The sequence below is a fragment of the Panulirus ornatus genome, chromosome 8, assembly GCF_036320965.1.
Source record: "Panulirus ornatus isolate Po-2019 chromosome 8, ASM3632096v1, whole genome shotgun sequence".
NCBI lineage: Eukaryota > Metazoa > Arthropoda > Malacostraca > Decapoda > Palinuridae > Panulirus > Panulirus ornatus.
In genome coordinates, this window is record NC_092231.1 from 14,978,488 (window position 1) to 14,997,301 (window position 18,814).

At 41.7% G+C, this 18,814-nt stretch overlaps 1 long non-coding RNA gene across 2 annotated transcripts in view; it reads right to left on the reverse strand.

The window, feature by feature from the left end:
• The window catches only part of LOC139749845 (uncharacterized), a 73,099-nt gene extending 55,319 nt beyond the window's left edge, over window positions 1-17,780 (reverse strand). For both annotated transcript variants that reach the window (XR_011713046.1, XR_011713045.1), the window contains exons 1-4: window positions 17,659-17,780; window positions 17,394-17,548; window positions 3,495-3,597; window positions 1,151-1,253 (exon numbers count right to left, since the gene is read on the reverse strand). This is a non-coding gene — a long non-coding RNA (uncharacterized lncRNA). The remainder of the gene's footprint in view (window positions 1-1,150; window positions 1,254-3,494; window positions 3,598-17,393; window positions 17,549-17,658) is intronic.
• Window positions 17,781-18,814: the final 1,034 nt, after the last annotated feature.

Below are 18,814 nucleotides of genomic sequence, written 5' to 3' on the forward strand. Positions count from 1 at the left end.
ATGTGGCAGTTGAGGGAATAAATTGGTGTATGTGTATATGGGGTGTTCAGTGTTGTAAATGGAAATGGTGAAGAGCTTGTCGATATATGTGCTGAAAATGGACTGGTGATTGGGAATACCTGGTTTAAAAAGAGAGATATACATAAGTATACGTATGTAAGTAGGAGAGATGGCCAGAGAGCGTTATTGGATTACGTGTTAGTTGATAGGCGCATGAAAGAGAGACTTTTGGATGTTAATGTGCTGAGAGGTGCAACTGGAGGGATGTCTGATCATTATCTTGTGGAGGCGAAGGTGAAGATTTGTAGAGGTTTTCAGAAAAGAAGAGAGAATGTTGGGGTGAAGAGAGTGGTGAGAGGAAGTGAGCTTGGGAAGGAGACTTGTGTGAGGAAGTACCAGGAGAGACTGAGTACAGAATGGAAAAAGGTGAGAACAAAGGAAGTAAGGGGAGTGGGGGAGGAATGGGATGTATTTAGGAAAGCAGTGATGGCTTGTGCAAAAGATGCTTGTGGCATGAGAAGTGTGGGAGGTGGGCAGATTAGAAAGGGTAGAGAGTGGTGGAATGAAGAAGTAAGATTATTAGTGAAAGAGAAGAGAGAGGCATTTGGACGATTTTTGCAGGGAAATAATGCAAATGACTGGGAGATGTATAAAACAAAAAGGCAGGAGGTCAAGAGAAAGGTGCGAGAGGTGAAAAAGAGGGCAAATGAGAGTTGAGGTGACTCACTTCCCAAGCTCTCTCATCCACAACAGACTGCATGCATACTTGCCCCTCTCTCCAAAATTCTTGCATTCACCTTCCTAACAACCCCATACATAAACAAATTAAACAACCATGGATACATCATGCACCCCTGCCACATATATATGAAATTTCAAAGGAAGAACATTTAAAAGCATATATCTTCCTTTTTGAATTATATAAATCTGATGCAAATATATCCTTTGTTAAGGAACACAAATTAAACAAGAAACAGCTTAAAGTTAAGTACCAATTCCATAAAGCTGTGTTCTTTGGACAGGTTCCCTTAGCCAAACTCATTAAAAGATCATGCAGTAAATATGTTGCTAATTCTTCTAATTTACTAGGTTGAATATTATTGTAAATAAAGAATCCTAAGAAACTAAAATAAAAACAAGCACGAATTACCAATATAAGAAATCTGTGCCGTAGATTACTAGATGGCTTTATGCATCCATATTGGGGCCCTTCTTCATACAGCTTTCCTGTTGGATCATATGTTGGCACATACCTGGAATGAAACCATAAGTTAAAGCATACAGGCCCATAATGTATTTATATTTCGAAAATTGTACAAATATGTACTCAACAGTTTCTTTTGTATTCATATTCACAAACAGATTCCACTTGAGTGGCTGGGGGAGTGGAACTTGTTTGAGAATGAGAAATGGGTACTATTTTTCATATACTAACTTGAATGCTGTGGCAAAAGTAACTGTCAGTGTGTGTGTGTGTGTGTATATATATATATATATATATATATATATATATATATATATATATATATATATATATATAGGGGATAGGGGATTAAGAATACTTCCCACGTATTCCCTGCGTGTCGTAGAAGGCGACTAAAAGGGGAGGGAGCGGGGGGCTGGAAATCCTCCCCTCTCGTTTTTTTTTTCATTTTCCAAAAGAAGGAACAGAGGGGGCCAGGTGAGGATATTCCAAAAAAGGCCCAGTCCTCTGTTCTTAACGCTACCTCGCTAACGCGGGAAATGGCGAATAGTTTAAAAGAAAGAAAGATATATATATATATATATATATATATATATATATATATATATATATATATATATATATATACATTATCATATATATAATATTTACCATACTTTGTCACTGTCTCCTGCATTAGCGCAAGTAAACAGACGATAGAATGGCCGAACCCACACACATACACATGTATATACATAAACGTCCACAAACACACATAAACATACCTATACATCTCAATGTATACATATACATACACACACAGACATATACATACATACACATGTACATAATTCATGCTGTCTACCCTTATTCATTCCCGTCATCACCCCGCCACACATGAAATGACAAACCCCTGCCTCCGCGTGTGCGCGAGGTGGTGCTAGGAAAAGACAACAAAGGCCACGTTCGTTCACACTCAGTCTCTAGCTGTCATGTATAATGCACCAAAACCACAGCTCCCTTTCCACATGCAGGCCCCACAAAACTTTCCATGGTTTACCCCAGATGCTTCACATGCCCTGGTTCAATCCCATAACAGCACGTCGACCCCGGTATACCACATCGTTCCAATTCACTCTATTCCTTGCACGCCTTTCACCCTCCTGCATGTTCAGGCCCCGATCACTCAGAATCTTTTCCACTTCATCTTTCCACCTCCAATTTGGTCTCCCACTTCTCGTTCCCTCCACCTCTGACACATATATCCTCTTGGTCCATCTTTCCTCACTCATTCTCTCCATTCGACCAAACCATTTCAAAACACCCTCTTCTGCTCTCTCAACCACACTCTTTTTATTACCACACATCTCTCTTACCCTTTCATTACTTACTCGATCAAACCACCTGACATCACATATTGTCCTCAAACATATCATTTCCAGCACATCCACCCTCCTCCGCACAACTCTATCTACAGCCCACGCCTCGCACCCTATAACATTGTTGGAACTAATATTCCTTCAAACATACCCATTTCTGCTTTCCAAGATATGGTTCTCGACTTCCATACATTTTTTAACGCTCCCAGAACTTTCGCCCCCTCCCCCACCATATGATTCACTTCCGCTTCCATGGTTCCATCCGCTGCCAAATCCACTCCCAGATATCTAAAACACTTCACTTCCTCCAGTTTTTCTCCATTCAAACTAACCTCCCAACTGACTTGTCCCTCAACCCTACTGTACCTAATAACCTTGCTCTTATTCACATTTACTCTCAGCTTTCTTCTTTCACACACTTTAACAAACTCAGTCACCAGCTTCTGCAGTTTCTCACATGAATCAGCCACCAGCGCTGTATCATCAGCGAACAACAACTGACTCACTTCCCAAGCTCTCTCATCCACAACAGACTGCATACTTGCCCCTCTTTCCAAAACTCTTGCATTCACCTCCCTAACAACCCCATCCATAAACAAATTAAACAACCATGGAGACATCATGCACCCCTGCCACATATATATGAAATTTCAAAGAAAGAACACTTAAAAGCATATATCTTATATCTTGCCTTTTGAATTATATAAATCTAATGCAAATATATCCTTTGTTAAGGAACACAAATCAAACAGGAAATAGCTTAAAGTTAAGTACCAATTCCATAAAGCTGTGTTCTTTGGACAGGTTCCCTTAGCCAAACTCATTAAAAGATCATGCAGTAAATATGTTGCTAATTCTTCAAATTTACTAGGTTGAATATTATTGTAAATAAAGAATCCTAAGAAACTAAAATAAAAACAAGCAGGAATTACCAATATAAGAAATCTGTGCCGTAGATTACTAGATGGCTTTATGCATCCATATTGGGGCCCTTCTTCATACAGCTCTCCTGTTGGATCATACGTTGGCACATACCTGGAATGAAACCATAAGTTAAAGCATACAGGCCCATAATGTATTTATACTTCAAAAACTGTGTAAATATGTAATCAACAGTTTCTTTTGTATTCATATTCACAAACAGATTCCACTTGAGTGGCTAGGGGAGTGAAACTTGTTTGAGAATGAGAATTGGGTACTATTTTCCATATACTAACTTGAATGCTGTGGCAAAAGGAACTGTCATTGTGTGTGTGTGTGTATATATATACATTTTCATTATTATTGTTATACTTTGTCGCTGTCTCCCGCGTTAATGAGGTAGCGCAGGGAAACAGACGAAAGAATGGCCCAACCTAACCACATACACATGTATATACATACACGTCCACACGTACATATACATACATATACATCTCAACGTATACATATATATACACACACAGACATATACATATATACACGTATATAATTCATACTGTCTGCCGTTATTCATTCCCGTCGCCACCCAGCCACACATGATATGACAACCCCCTCCCCCCGCATGTGCGCGAGGTAGCACTGGGCAAAGACAACAAAGGCCACATTCGTTCACACAGTCTCTAGCTGTCATGTATAACGCACTGAAAACACAGCTCCCTTTCCACATGCAGGCCCCACAGAACTTTCCATGGTTTACCCCAGATGCTTCACATGCCCTGGTTCAATCCATTGACAGCATGTCGACCTCGATATATCACATCGTTCCAATTCAATCTATTCCTTGCAGGCCTTTCACCCTCCTGCATGTTTAGGCCCCGATCATTCAAAATCTTTGTCACTCCATCTTTCCACCTCGAATTTGGTCTCCCACTTCTCCTCATTCCCTCCACCTGTGACACATATATCCTGGAGATAGGGGAGAAAGAATACTTCCCACGTATTCCATGCGTGTCATTGAAGACGACTAAAAAGAGACGGAGTGGGGGGCTGGAAATCCTCCCCTCCCGTCTATAATTTTCCAAAAGAAGTTATGGAGAGGTGGGCCAAGTGAGGATACACCCTCTAAGGCATACTCCTCTGTTCTTAAAGCTACCTTGCTAATGTGGGATAAGGCGAATATGTATGAAAAAAAGAATATATATACATACATATACATATATATATATGTATTGTTGACTGGTTGGTAAGGTTATTTAATGTATGTATGACTCATGGTGAGGTGCCTGAGGATTGGCGGAATGCGTGCATAGTGCCATTGTACAAAGGCAAAGGGGATAAGAGGGAGTGCTCAAATTACAGAGGTATAAGTTTGTTGAGTATTCCTGGTAAATTATATGGGAGGGTATTGATTGAGAGGGTGAAGGCATGTACAGAGCATCAGATTGGGGAAGAGCAGTGTGGTTTCAGAAGTGGTAGAGGATGTGTGGATCAGGTGTTTGCTTTGAAGAATGTATGTGAGAAATACCTAGAAAAGCAAATGGATTTGTATGTAGCATTTATGGATCTGGAGAAGGCATATGATAGAGTTGATAGAGATGCTCTGTGGAAGGTATTAAGAATATATGGTGTGGGAGGAAAGTTGTTAGAAGCAGTGAAAAGTTTTTATCGAGGATGTAAGGCATGTGTACGTGTAGGAAGAGAGGAAAGTGATTGGTTCTCAGTGAATGTAGGTTTGCGGCAGGGGTGTGTGATGTCTCCATGGTTGTTTAATTTGTTTATGGATGGGGTTGTTAGGGAGGTGAATGCAAGAGTTTTGGAAAGAGGGGCAAGTATGAAGTCTGTTGGGGATGAGAGAGCTTGGGAAGTGAGTCAGTTGTTGTTCGCTGATGATACAGCGCTGGTGGCTGATTCATGTGAGAAACTGCAGAAGCTGGTGACTGAGTTTGGTAAAGTGTGTGAAAGAAGAAAGTTAAGAGTAAATGCGAATAAGAGCAAGGTTATTAGGTACAGTAGGGTTGAGGGTCAAGTCAATTGGGAGGTGAGTTTGAATGGAGAAAAACAGGAGGAAGTGAAGTGTTTTAGATATCTGGGAGTGGATCTGGCAGCGGATGGAACCATGGAAGCGGAAGTGGATCATAGGGTGGGGGAGGGGGCGAAAATTCTGGGAGCCTTGAAGAATGTGTGGAAGTCGAGAACATTATCTCGGAAAGCAAAAATGGGTATAGAGTTTGAATGGAGAAAAACTGGAGGAAGTAAAGTGTTTTAGATATCTGGGAGTGGATCAAACTTACCTCCCAATTGACTTGACCCTCAACCCTACTATACCTAATAACCTTGCTCTTATTCACATTTACTCTTAACTTTCTTCTTTCACACACTTTACCAAACTCAGTCACCAGCTTCTGCAGTTTCTCACATGAATCAGCCACCAGTGCTGTATCATCAGGGAACAACGACTGACTCACTTCCCAAGCTCTCTCATCCCCAACAGACTTCATACTTGCCCCTCTTTCCAAAACTCTTGCATTCACCTCCCTAACAACCTCATCCATAAACAAATTAAACAACCATGGAGACATCACACACCCCTGCCGCAAACCCACATTCACTGAGAACCAATCACTTTCCTCTCTTCCTACACGTACACATGCCTTACATCCTCGATAAAATATCCATTATTACTCATCTCAACATGACAGTTAAATTATCATCATTTCAATCTATGTTCCTCAGGGCATTACGTATTTGCAGTCCAGAGTTTATTGATGATGAGTTTGAGAAGATATATTCTATTGGATCTAAGTTAAAGTACCCTAGATCTTTCATTGATAAATCCCTTAAGTTAGCAAAGAAATCATTTTATAGAGTTGAGCCCAAACCTCCCATTGACACCAAAAATCTTTCAGTTCTCCATCTTAATAATAACTTCACTTTGCTTCCCATGTTGCTTAAATCCTTTAATGTAAATGTTGCCTTTAGCAACAATAATACTATAAAGAATATCTTAATCAGGAATTCACCTGAAAATTCTATTGGTTGCATCTATAAAGTGCATGTGGAAACTGTGATAAATTTTATGTTGGTCGGACTGGTAAGGATCTTTCTGTTAAACTTAAGCAACATAAATATAGTAAAAGAACGGGACAAGAATCAAATGCCTTATTTAATCATGTTAAAAACTATGATCATTGTATTGACTGGAGTAACGCCATCTCAGTTATTAACTCTAACTCTATTACTAAGAGAAATGTCATTGAATCTTCTATTATCAAATACACAAAGAATTATAATCTTAATATCAGTGATGGTCTATAGAAATTAGATAACTTTATTGTTGATAAGATTTGTAAAATGATAAGTTTATGAACGCTCGTTGTATGTTCTGGACAATCACATGTTTACCAAATGGTGTCCTAGCTTTGTCTCTTCGATGTATATCAACTGACTTTTATATTTCTCTCCTCTGTCTCCCCTGATGATGTGATTATTACACGAAAGTGCACTTGGGAACTTTTCGTGTTTCATTTTCCCTGTGGACTCGTGGGAATATATATATATATATATATATATATATATATATATATATATATATATATGGTTTGATCGAGTAAGTAATGTAAGGGTAAGAGAGATGTGTGGAAATAAAAAGTGCGTGGTTGAGAGAGCAGAAGAGGGTGTTTTGAAATGGTTTGGGCACATGGAGAGAATGAGTGAGGAAAGATTGACCAAGAGGATATATGTGTCGGAGGTGGAGGGAACGAGGAGAAGTGGGAGACCAAATTGGAGGTGGAAAGATGGAGTGAAAAAGATTTTGTGTGATCGGGGCCTGAACATGCAGGAGGGTGAAAGGAGGGCAAGGAATAGAGTGAATTGGATCGATGTGGTATACCGGGGTTGACGTGCTGTCAGTGGATTGAATCAGGGCATGTGAAGCGTCTGGGGTAAACCATGGAAAGTTGTGTGGGGCCTGGATGTGGAAAGGGAGCTGTGGTTTCGGGCATTATTGCATGACAGCTATAGACTGAGCGTGAACGAATGGGGCCTTTGTTGTCTTTTCCTAGTGCTACCTCGCACACATGAGGGGGGAGGGGGATGGTATTCCATGTGTGGCGAGGTGGCGATGGGAATGAATAAAGGCAGACAGTGTGGATTGTGTGCATGGGTATATATGTATGTGTCTGTGTGTCTATATATATGTGTACAGTAAGATGTATGGGTATGTATATTTGCGTTTGTGGACGTGTATGTATATACATTGTGTATGGGAGTGGGTTGGGCCATTTCTTTCGTCTGTTTCCTTGCGCTACCTCGCAAACGCAGGAGACAGCGACAAAGCAAAATAAATAAATAAATATATTTATTTATTTATTTTGCTTTGTCGCTGTCTCCCGCGTTTGCGAGGTAGCGCAAGGAAACTGTTGTTAGAAGCAGTGAAAAGTTTTGGTGTGAAAGTGTGTGAAAGAAGAAAGTTAAGAGTAAATGTGAATAAGAGCAAGGTTATTAGGTACAGTAGGGTTGAGGGTCAAGTCATATATATATATATATATATATATATATATATATATATATATATATATTTTTTTTTTTTTTTTTTTTTTTTTTTTTTATACTTTGTCGCTGTCTCCCGCGTTTGCGAGGTAGCGCAAGGAAACAGACGAAAGAAATGGCCCAACCCCCCCCCCCCCCCATACACATGTACATACACACGTCCACACACGCAAATATACATACCTACACAGCTTTCCATGGTTTACCCCAGACGCTTCACATGCCTTGATTCAATCCACTGACAGCTCGTCAGCCCCGGTATACCACATCTCTCCAATTCACTCTATTCCTTGCCCTCCTTTCACCCTCCTGCATGTTCAGGCCCCGATCACACAAAATCTTTTTCACTCCATCTTTCCACCTCCAATTTGGTCTCCCTCTTCTCCTCGTTCCCTCCACCTCCGACACATATATCCTCTTGGTCAATCTTTCCTCACTCATTCTCTCCATGTGCCCAAACCATTTCAAAACACCCTCTTCTGCTCTCTCAACCACACTCTTTTTATTTCCACACATCTCTCTTACCCATACGTTACTTACTCGATCAAACCACCTCACACCACACATTGTCCTCAAACATCTCATTTCCAGCACATCCATCCTCCTGCGCACCACTCTATCCATAGTCCACGCCTCGCAACCATACAACATTGTTGGAACCACTATTCCTTCAAACATACCCATTTTTGCTTTCCGAGATAATGTTCTCGACTTCCACACATTCTTCAAGGCTCCCAGAATTTTCGCCCCCTCCCCCACCCTATGATCCACTTCCGCTTCCATGGTTCCATCCGCTGCCAGATCCACTCCCAGATATCTAAAACACTTCACTTCCTCCAATTTTTCTCCATTCAAACTCACCTCCCAATTGAATTGACCCTCAACCCTACTGTACCTAATAACCTTGCTCTTATTCACATTTACTCTTAACTTTCTTCTTTCACACACTTTACCAAACTCAGTCACCAGCTTCTGCAGTTTCTCACATGAATCAGCCACCAGCGCTGTATCATCAACGAACAACAACTGACTCACTTCCCAAGCTCTCTCATCCCCAACAGACTTCATACTTGCCCCTCTTTCCAAAACTCTTGCATTCACCTCCCTAACAACCCCATCCATAAACAAATTAAACAACCATGGAGACATCACACACCCCTGCCGCAAACCTACATTCACTTTCCTCTCTTCCTACACGTACACATGCCTTACATCCTCGATAAAAACTTTTCACTGCTTCTAACAACTTGCCTCCCACACCATATATTCTTAATACCTTCCACAGAGCATCTCTATCAACTCTATCATATGCCTTCTCCAGATCCATAAATGCTACATACAAATCCATTTGCTTTTCTAAGTATTTCTCACATACATTCTTCAAAGCAAACACCTGATCCACACATCCTCTACCACTTCTGAAACCACACTGCTCTTCCCCAATCTGATGCTGTACATGCCTTCACCCTCTCAATCAATACCCTCCCATATAATTTACCAGGAATACTCAACAAACTTATACCTCTGTAATTTGAGCACTCACTCTTATCCCCTTTGCCTTTGTACAATGGCACTATGCACGCATTCCGCCAATCCTCAGGCACCTCACCATGAGTCATACATACATTAAATAACCTTACCAACCAGTCAACAATACAGTCACCCCCTTTTTTAATAAATTCCACTGCAATACCATCCAAACCTGCTGCCTTGCCGGCTTTCATCTTCCGCAAAGCTTTTACTACCTCTTCTCTGTTTACCAACTCATTTTCCCTAACCCTCGCACTTTGCACACCACCTCGACCAAAACACCCTATATCTGCCACTCTATCATCAAACACATTCAACAAACCTTCAAAAGTTGATGGAGAGAGATGGGTGATTATTGGTGCATATGCACCTGGGCATGAGAAGAAAGATCATGAGAGGCAAGTGTTTTGGGAGCAGCTGAATGAGTGTGTTAGTGGTTTTGATGCACGAGACCGGGTTATAGTGTTGGGTGATTTGAATGCAAAGGTGAGTAATGTGGCAGTTGAGGGAATAATTGGTATACATGGGGTGTTCAGTGTTGTAAATGGAAATGGTGAAGAGTTTGTAGATTTATGCGCTGAAAAAGGACTGATGATTGGGAATACCTGGTTTAAAAAGCGAGATATACATAAGTATACTTATGTAAGTAGGAGAGATGGCCAGAGAGCGTTATTGGATTACGTGTTAATTGACAGGGGCGCGAAAGAGAGACTTTTGGATGTTAATGTGCTGAGAGGTGCAACTGGAGGGATGTCTGATCATTATCTTGTGGAGGCTAAGGTGAAGATTTGTATGGGTTTTCAGAAAAGAAGAGTGAATGTTGGGGTGAAGAGGGTGGTGAGAGTAAGTGAGCTTGGGATGGAGACTTGTGTGAGGAAGTACCAGGAGAGACTGAGTACAGAATGGAAAAAGGTGAGAACAATGGAAGTAAGGGGAGTGGGGGAGGAATGGGATGTATTTAGGGAATCAGTGATGGACTGTGCAAAAGATGCTTGTGGCATGAGAAGAGTGGGAGGTGGGTTGATTAGAAAGGGTAGTGAGTGGTGGGATGAAGAAGTAAGAGTATTAGTGAAAGAGAAGAGAGAGGCATTTGGACGATTTTTGCAGGGAAAAAATGAAATTGAGTGGGAGACGTATAAAACAAAGAGACAGGAGGTCAAGAGAAAGGTGCAAGAGGTGAAAAAAAGGGCAAATGAGAGTTGGGGTGAGAGAGTATCATTAAATTTTAGGGAGAATAAAAAGATGTTCTGGAAGGAGGTAAATAAAGTGCATAAGACAAGGGAGCAAATGGGAACTTCAGTGAAGGGCACAAATGGGGAGGTGATAACAAGTAGTGGTGATGTGAGAAGGAGATGGAGTGAGTATTTTGAAGGTTTGTTGAATGTGTTTGATGATAGAGTGGCAGATATAGGGTGTTTTGGTCGAGGTGGTGTGCAAAGTGCGAGGGTTACTCTTACCCCCTTTGCCTTTGTACAATGGCACTATGCATGCATTCTGCCAATCCTCAAGCACCTCACCATGAATCATACATACATTAAATAACCTTACCAACCAGTCAACAATACAATCACCCCCTTTTTTTATTAAATTCCACTGCAATACCATCCAACCTGCTGCCTTGCCGGCTTTCATCTTCCGCAAAGCTTTTACTACCTCTTCTCTGTTTACCAAATATATATATATATATATATATATATATATATATATATATATATATATATATATATATATATATATATATATATATATATCCTTTTTCTTTCAAACTACTCGCCATTTCCCGCGTTAGCAAGGTAGCGTCAAGAACATAGGACTGGGCCTCTAAGGGAATATCCTCACCTGGCCCCCTTCTCTGTTCCTTCTTTTGGAAAATAAAAAATAATAAAAAAAAAAAACGAGAGGGGAGGATTTCCAGCCCCCCGCTCCCTCCCCTTTTAGTCACCTTCTACGACACGCAAGGAATACATGGGAAGTATTCTTTCTCCCCTATCCCCAGGGATATATATATATATATATATATATATATATATATATATATATATATATATATATATATATATATATATATATATATATATATATTCCTATGAGTCCACCAGGAAATGAAACATGATAAGTTCCCAAGTGTACTTTCATATAATAATCACATCATCAAGGGAGATTAAAAAAACATAACAGTCAGTTGATATACAACGACGAGACGTGGCTACGAAGACATTTGGTAAACAAATAACTGCCTGAATGGAGGTAGGGTACATTCCCGAGTATGGCATGATGCGTATCATAAACTTATCATGTGGACAAGAAGGGGAACTGTTTACAAACTTTATCAACAACACAGCTATCCAATTTGTACGGACCTTCACTAATATTAATGTTACAATTCTATTTACTTTTTCGACAAACTAACGTGTTTCCTGGTAAATCAAAGTTGGCGTAGCTGGGATAGTGGGGCATAACCGGAATTCTCTCGGGCGCCTTGAAACTTCGCAAATTTCAGTACATTCGTTTATGAAAACAGATAATAATCCACCTATTAATTTATCAACACGGAAATACAGTTTCACAGGACGAAATGAGGGGGTTCTGGCTCATCCCATAGTCCTGTACTTGGTCTATGGTACTGCAGGTGGAAGAGCGAAGTGGATGAGATGCAAGCAAAACTAAACTACATTAAGTTAGGCAAGGCTTCCCGTAGTTACCGAGCTGCGTGAGTTATTCACGAGCAAATGATGGACGAGTTTATTCTCGTAGCTCTTGAGAGGCTGAGGAATATAAAGGATATCTGTTGTATAAAGAATAATTCTTTGAAACTTGTGTTGTCTGTTACGTCCGAGTCGGATCCACCAACGCGTGACAACTTTAACGAGTCTGACGTTAGCGGACTCGCTTGTGGCGAAACACCAGGCTTGGCAGTGGACAGATCCAAGTGCCATCTACTGGCACTGACCCAGGGGCACTCAGGCGTGTGAAGTGTGTTTGATTCCCACCAGGCATTGACACAGGCCAGGTGATTCAAATTCAAGTGGTGAGGTTTTGGGGAAAAATCATCTGCTTTATTTTTGGTCCGCTGTGGCGTCCATATCCTCGGTCCGCTCCAGGGGGTTCATCACCATAATCCTTGTAAATGATCCTGGCTCTTACCATCTTCAGTCTATAAAGATTCTACGTCTGTATACATTACTGAGTCTGTTTCTTTGTAAAAACCCAGTCTTATACATGGGAAAATTGAACTCTTGGACCCCATCTTGTAACCCAGTTTTTCTATCGTTTCGTAACAGTGCTATATCAGTATCGATGCACACCTGGTCTTACTATCTCGGTCAGTTATGTGATATATCCTGTAGTTGATAGGCTCCTTTCTCTTAAAAAATCGATGTTGACAGTAAAATCGTCCTCTCTTTAAAGATGGGCAAGTGTGTGGCTGCTCTTCTGGCTCTGTAGATGACCTTCCTCATATAAGGGTGACCAAACTAGTGATATATAATTTGGGCGAAGAAAAAGTCTAAGTATCCGCATGTCCACCTGCCTGAAGGTAACTTTAAAATGAACGAATACACTGTTTACAGTCTTCATAACTCCTAATGCTTTTTGACGACAAAGCTTCGCTAAAACCTCAGCCATATCAAGCGTCTCCATTGCTTCTGCTTTCTTTGGTCACTCATCCTGCTGCTCCCTCCTGTCTGTCTGCTCTTCCAAGTCGGATTCTTCCATACCCATCCACATACGCAAATTACTCCAGGTGCAGCAATCTGCCTGGTACGTTTCTCCTGTGGTTTCATCCGATAACCTTTGCTCCCGTCATCCATCACCTCCTCACCACACTTTGGCTGGATCTTGTTTCTTCCCACCACATGATTCTTTAGCAGTACCGGTGTCCCACATGCAACACACCGCTTTGCCTTGCTCGTTCAGCTTTCTTCGATTTCCCGTCTGGCACCGCTGTATATTCTCACTAGCCTCTCTCCAGGCAAGCTGGTGTGTCTCTCTTAATTCTCTCACCCACTGATAGTGGATTCTAGTTGCCACTACACTGTCAACGCAGAATCTGTCCAAGGGCAGATGAGGTTCAACTCTAAACACTAGGTAATGGGACGAAAATCCTGTAACCGGGTATGGGGTACTATTATAGATCGCCCTCAAACTTGACAGATACCTAGGCCACTGCTCCCTTTGCACCCTACCTCGTGCAGCCAGCCAGCATCCCAGGCAGCGTGCGGTTGAATCGTTCACAGGTACCATTTCCTTCCGGATGGATGGGCGTAGTTCTTCTAGTCTTGTCAATGTGTTAAAATTTGCACATCGCCCGCACCAACTGCCTCTCAAAAATCTGACCTCGATCACTATGCAGCTTCTTAGAACAGCAAAAACCGATTAAAGATTTCCTCCGCAACAGAAAAAAAAAATAGAAAATCCAATCATGGGAGCTTTCTGGTTCTTAGTTGGGAAAGCTAAACATGCCAAATACATCGGCCACGATTAGCACATTCTCCTTCCCATCTCTCAAAAGATCTAACAACGTGATGTCACTGGCTACCACCTCCCACAGCTTACTAGTCTCCACTGTCGCGAACTTAAGTTTCAGCTCGAACACCTTCCTCTCTACCCACAGCACAAGTCGCACACTAGGTAACATGGGTCTTAATATCCTCGTATAATCACAGGGAAAAGACTTGGTTCCGTAGTTGAGCTGTAGTGCTAGCCACTCTCTTCTGGCCCCGTTGTTCATGAGCTGCTCGTAGAACTTCCTTTCTTTCGCCTACCAGCAACACTGGTGCCCAGTTGCTGTGACTGGGTTCCTCTCCAATAAGTCACACCGCTACTCTACAGTTGCCTAAACTCAGTTACTTGCAGGTGAATTTTCAAATCCCCACTGCTTAGGCTTCCCAGTCATCTGTATCCACAGCTTGCCTAACACGGGGCACTATTTCTGGGCATCCCTCATCTGTTCTAAACTCACGTTCTCCCATGTCTTTAGAACTGCCACTCTTCCCGTTGAAACTTGTTCCTCAAGAGCTCTCCCATATCTCATACACCTCTTCCTCGTTCTCCAATCCTTGTGCGGCTTCCCGGACGGCCCATCCATACAGGCATTCTCTTCTCCCGACCGGAACCTTACCTCAAAATCAGACCGATTCACATCACCTAACCACCTACTTTCCACTACACCCAACTTTGCAGTTTTAAGATGAGCCAACAGGTGTTATCCGTTTGCACGACAAAATGTCCCCAGTTTTTAAACTGCTCCGTCACTGCTCAGCCAACAGTTCCAGCTTTCTGGAGCAACAATCATTCATATTCTCACATCTCCTCACCCTCTACTCGCAAATGCTACTAGATGCAATTCTATCTCATGCTCTTGACAGGACAACAGCCACTAATACTTCAAAACTTGCATCCGTCTCTACTGTGAACTGCTTGGTGTAACTAGCACTCTTCAGTATGGGAGCCGGGGTAATTCTTTCCCTCAACTGTTCAAAAGCCCCACCTCTGGCCACCTTAGTTTAACTTGGGAAGACGTAAATACTCCCCGGCAGCCAACACCCATCCCTTTTTCTATTTGCTGCAACATCACACTGTCCATATAAACTTTACGCAAACGCCTCAGCACCCTTCTTGTACCTGCTGAAGTTGTCACATTCTGCTGCTGTTGCACTACAGCCTACCCAAGCAGTTGTTGCACTACAGCGTACCCAAGCAGCTGTTGCACTACAGCCCACCCAAGTAGCTGTTGCATCACCTTAACCCTTGCTTCCACAGCACGGACACATATACCCCACCTTCCATGCAATTCCGCCTGTCGGCCCTCCGCCAGCCCATCAACAACTCCGCCAAGACATTCTCCCTAGTAATACAGGAAACCGGGTTCCCTGGATCACTCCTTATTTCCAGTGGTAATTTTCATAAAAAACCTACAGTCCTTTATAAGCTGCTCCTCTACATTGAGGTCCAAACTAATCTCTATCCCGTTTGCGTCAGTAATGTTAACATCCATTCCATGTACTACCATAGTACCATCTGCTTATGTAGAACCCACTCTTTATGGTACACCGTCACCAAACTGGTCTCTGCTCCCGAATCAGCCACAGCCTCCACCGACATGCTAATCCTCAGTGTCTTACTGAACAACTTATATTTCTCGCCCTTAGACTCCCCACTCAACCCATGAGCGCCCACCACAACACTACACCTTGGTTCCGGTCCGGGGTCATATTTGTTCTGATAACTGACCCGCATCACTCTAGGCTGGCCGCTTCCCGGATCCTGTGATACCAGATGTTTGAATCTTTCACACTGATACCCACGATACCCCTGCTGACCACACAAGACACAGGATGGCGCTACCCTCTCTGGTCACAGTGGTTTCCTCAACTCATCCTCTTTGCGTAACCGCTCCGCCTCGCTCACTGTCATCTGCCCGTTGAAAGAGCTGTTCCCATGATGCAATGGGATGTTTCTCTTACCACTTCGGCAGCTTCATTCGCATTATCCTATCTCTCAGATTCTCATAAAAGCAAGCACACAACAACCACATGCGCTCTTCTGCGCCTCTCCGCCGTACTTTCAGCATATTTTCCTCCGTCTCCCTCAACATATCTGCATACTCCCACTCACCTTCCTGGGGCTACTGAACCCGTCCCTTAAATCGTTTCTCTAGCTCTACGTAACTTAGCTTCTTCCCAAAAGCCTCGTCCAAACAATTAAACTTTTGGATTTTTCGCACGCCTGTTGCAAACCCTAGTTTGGCAGGTCGCACCAAAAACCCACATAAATAGGCCTCTACCTCCCGACCCTGCAAGCCTCTTACCTGCTCTAGATTTTCTCTGCATCCTTCACCCAATCATCTAATTGTTGGCCAGCAATAACCTTCCACAAAATCTCTGAATAGTGGAGGCAAGCAGGGGCAGAACAATGTCTTTGAACCCCGTATCACCAGACATCCTTTGCCCTAATTCCGTTACAGTGAGGACCAGCTGGTTAGTCAAATTAAGCAGGGAATCAGTCTCTGGTGATACATGTACAACATGTCCTTCTCCATACAAATCAGGGAGTGGGAATCATCACCCGTTGCATAATCATAACTCGACATGCCGTATATATACTACCGAACCAGAGCAGGAATCACTTATGTTAATCAACCCATAATGCCGAACTCGACCATACATTGCTACCAATACTGTAATGGAGGAAACTGCCCTCACGCAAAAATAACACCAATGGCAGCGAATACAGGGCTCGCCTCGCCTCAATAACAGAGAAAAACTAAAGTACAAATGAATTCTTGCATAGGTCATTGGAACAACAAAAATCTACCTAGTCATTTCCAAACAAATATTGACAGAATAATCTCTACAATATAAAAAAAAAAAAACTCGTCAATTTCATTTCAATAGTAAATGAAACATTATTCACAACATTAAATACAAGATTTCCAAAAGTTCATAAACTGTGCACATCCAAGGTGTTCACTATTAACACTGCACCTGGTAATTTTCTTAATTCAAATCACAACACACTTAGGTCCATGTGGCCAAACCTGATTATGCCAGTCAGTTGAACAGGTCAAACACTTTCCCAATTGCCTCCATCCATAAACTTCTCTGCCCACTAACCCTCAACACCAATACTACTCTGTCGCACTCTCAAATCCTGCTCCAACAATAACTCCACAACATATAAATCTACCTGCACCCCAGTGTAATTCACTTCTGACACCTAGCCTGAGTAGTTAAGTCTAACCGAACCTTCCTCTAGCTTAGCCCTCATATCTGCGCATTCTAGCTACAGTTGGTAATATTCTTTGCCACTCCACAGAACCGGGTAAATCTCACCTTGGACATTTCCTCCTCCTTGGGGATCCGTTAGTCTCTATGCGGCCGTCCGTAACACAAAGAAACATGCCAGAGCCTGCTGTACAATCTTGGTACTCTTGCGTCCATCCGCTGCCACCGCCGTTCCGCAGACGATGCCGTCAACACTCAAATTTCTGTCAAAAATCCACAATACTCTCACTGCCGGGAACTCCTCATATCATCACAACAATCTATGACTCTCTATGCATCATATACAACCTTGTTCCACAACTCAGCCACATACCTGCATAGATAACGGCAAAAATTTACTCTGCAGGAAATGTCTGTGTTTTGTTTATATTCGCCATCACAGTACCTCAAATTACCAACACAACGGACAGGCACACCGCCGAAAAGCTGCAGGTCTACCAACCTCAACCATCTGACTTCCCTCGTTACACACACACACACACACACACACACACACACACACACACACACACATTATATATATATATATATATATATATATATATATATATATATATATATATATATATATATATATATATATATATATATATATTGGAAAGGATCACAGTTTTGCGCGTGATCAAAAATATATTCCTATGAGTCCACGCGGAAAATGAAACACGATAAGTTCCCAAGTGCACTTTCGTGTAATAATCACATCATCAAGGGAGAAAAGAGAGAAATATAAGTCAGTTGATATACAATGGAGAGACGTAGCTAGGACGCCATTTGGTAAACATGCGATTGTCCAAGACAGACAACGAGCGTATCATAAACTATTATGTGGACATGAAGGTGAATTGTTTACAAATTTTATCAACAATAAAGTTATCCAATTTGTATAGACCTTCGCTAATATCAAGGTTATAATTCTTTGTGTATTTCATAATAGAAGATTCAATGATATTTCTTCTGGTACTGGAACTGAGAGTTGATAACTGAGATGGGATTACTCCAGTCATTACAATGATCATAGTTTTTCACGTGATTAAACAAGGCATTTACTTGTTGTCCTGTTCTTATACTACATTTATGTTGCTTAAGTCTAACAGAAAGATCCTTACCAGTCTGACCAACATAAAACCTATCACAATTTCTACATGGCATTTTATAGATATTCTTTATAGAATTGTTGTGCTCAAGGCAACATTTACATTAAAGGATTTAAGCAACATGGGAAGTAAAGTAAAATTATTATTAAAAGGGAGAACTAAAAGATTCTTGGTGTCAATGGAGGTTTGGGCTCAACTCTATAAAATGATTTCTTTGCTAACTTAAGGGATTTATCAGTGAAAGATCTAGGGTGCTTTAACTTAGATCCAATAGAATATATCTTCTCAAACTCATCATCAATAAACTCTGGACTGCAAATACGTAATGCCCTAAGGAACATAGATTGAAATAATGATGATTTAACTCTGTCATGT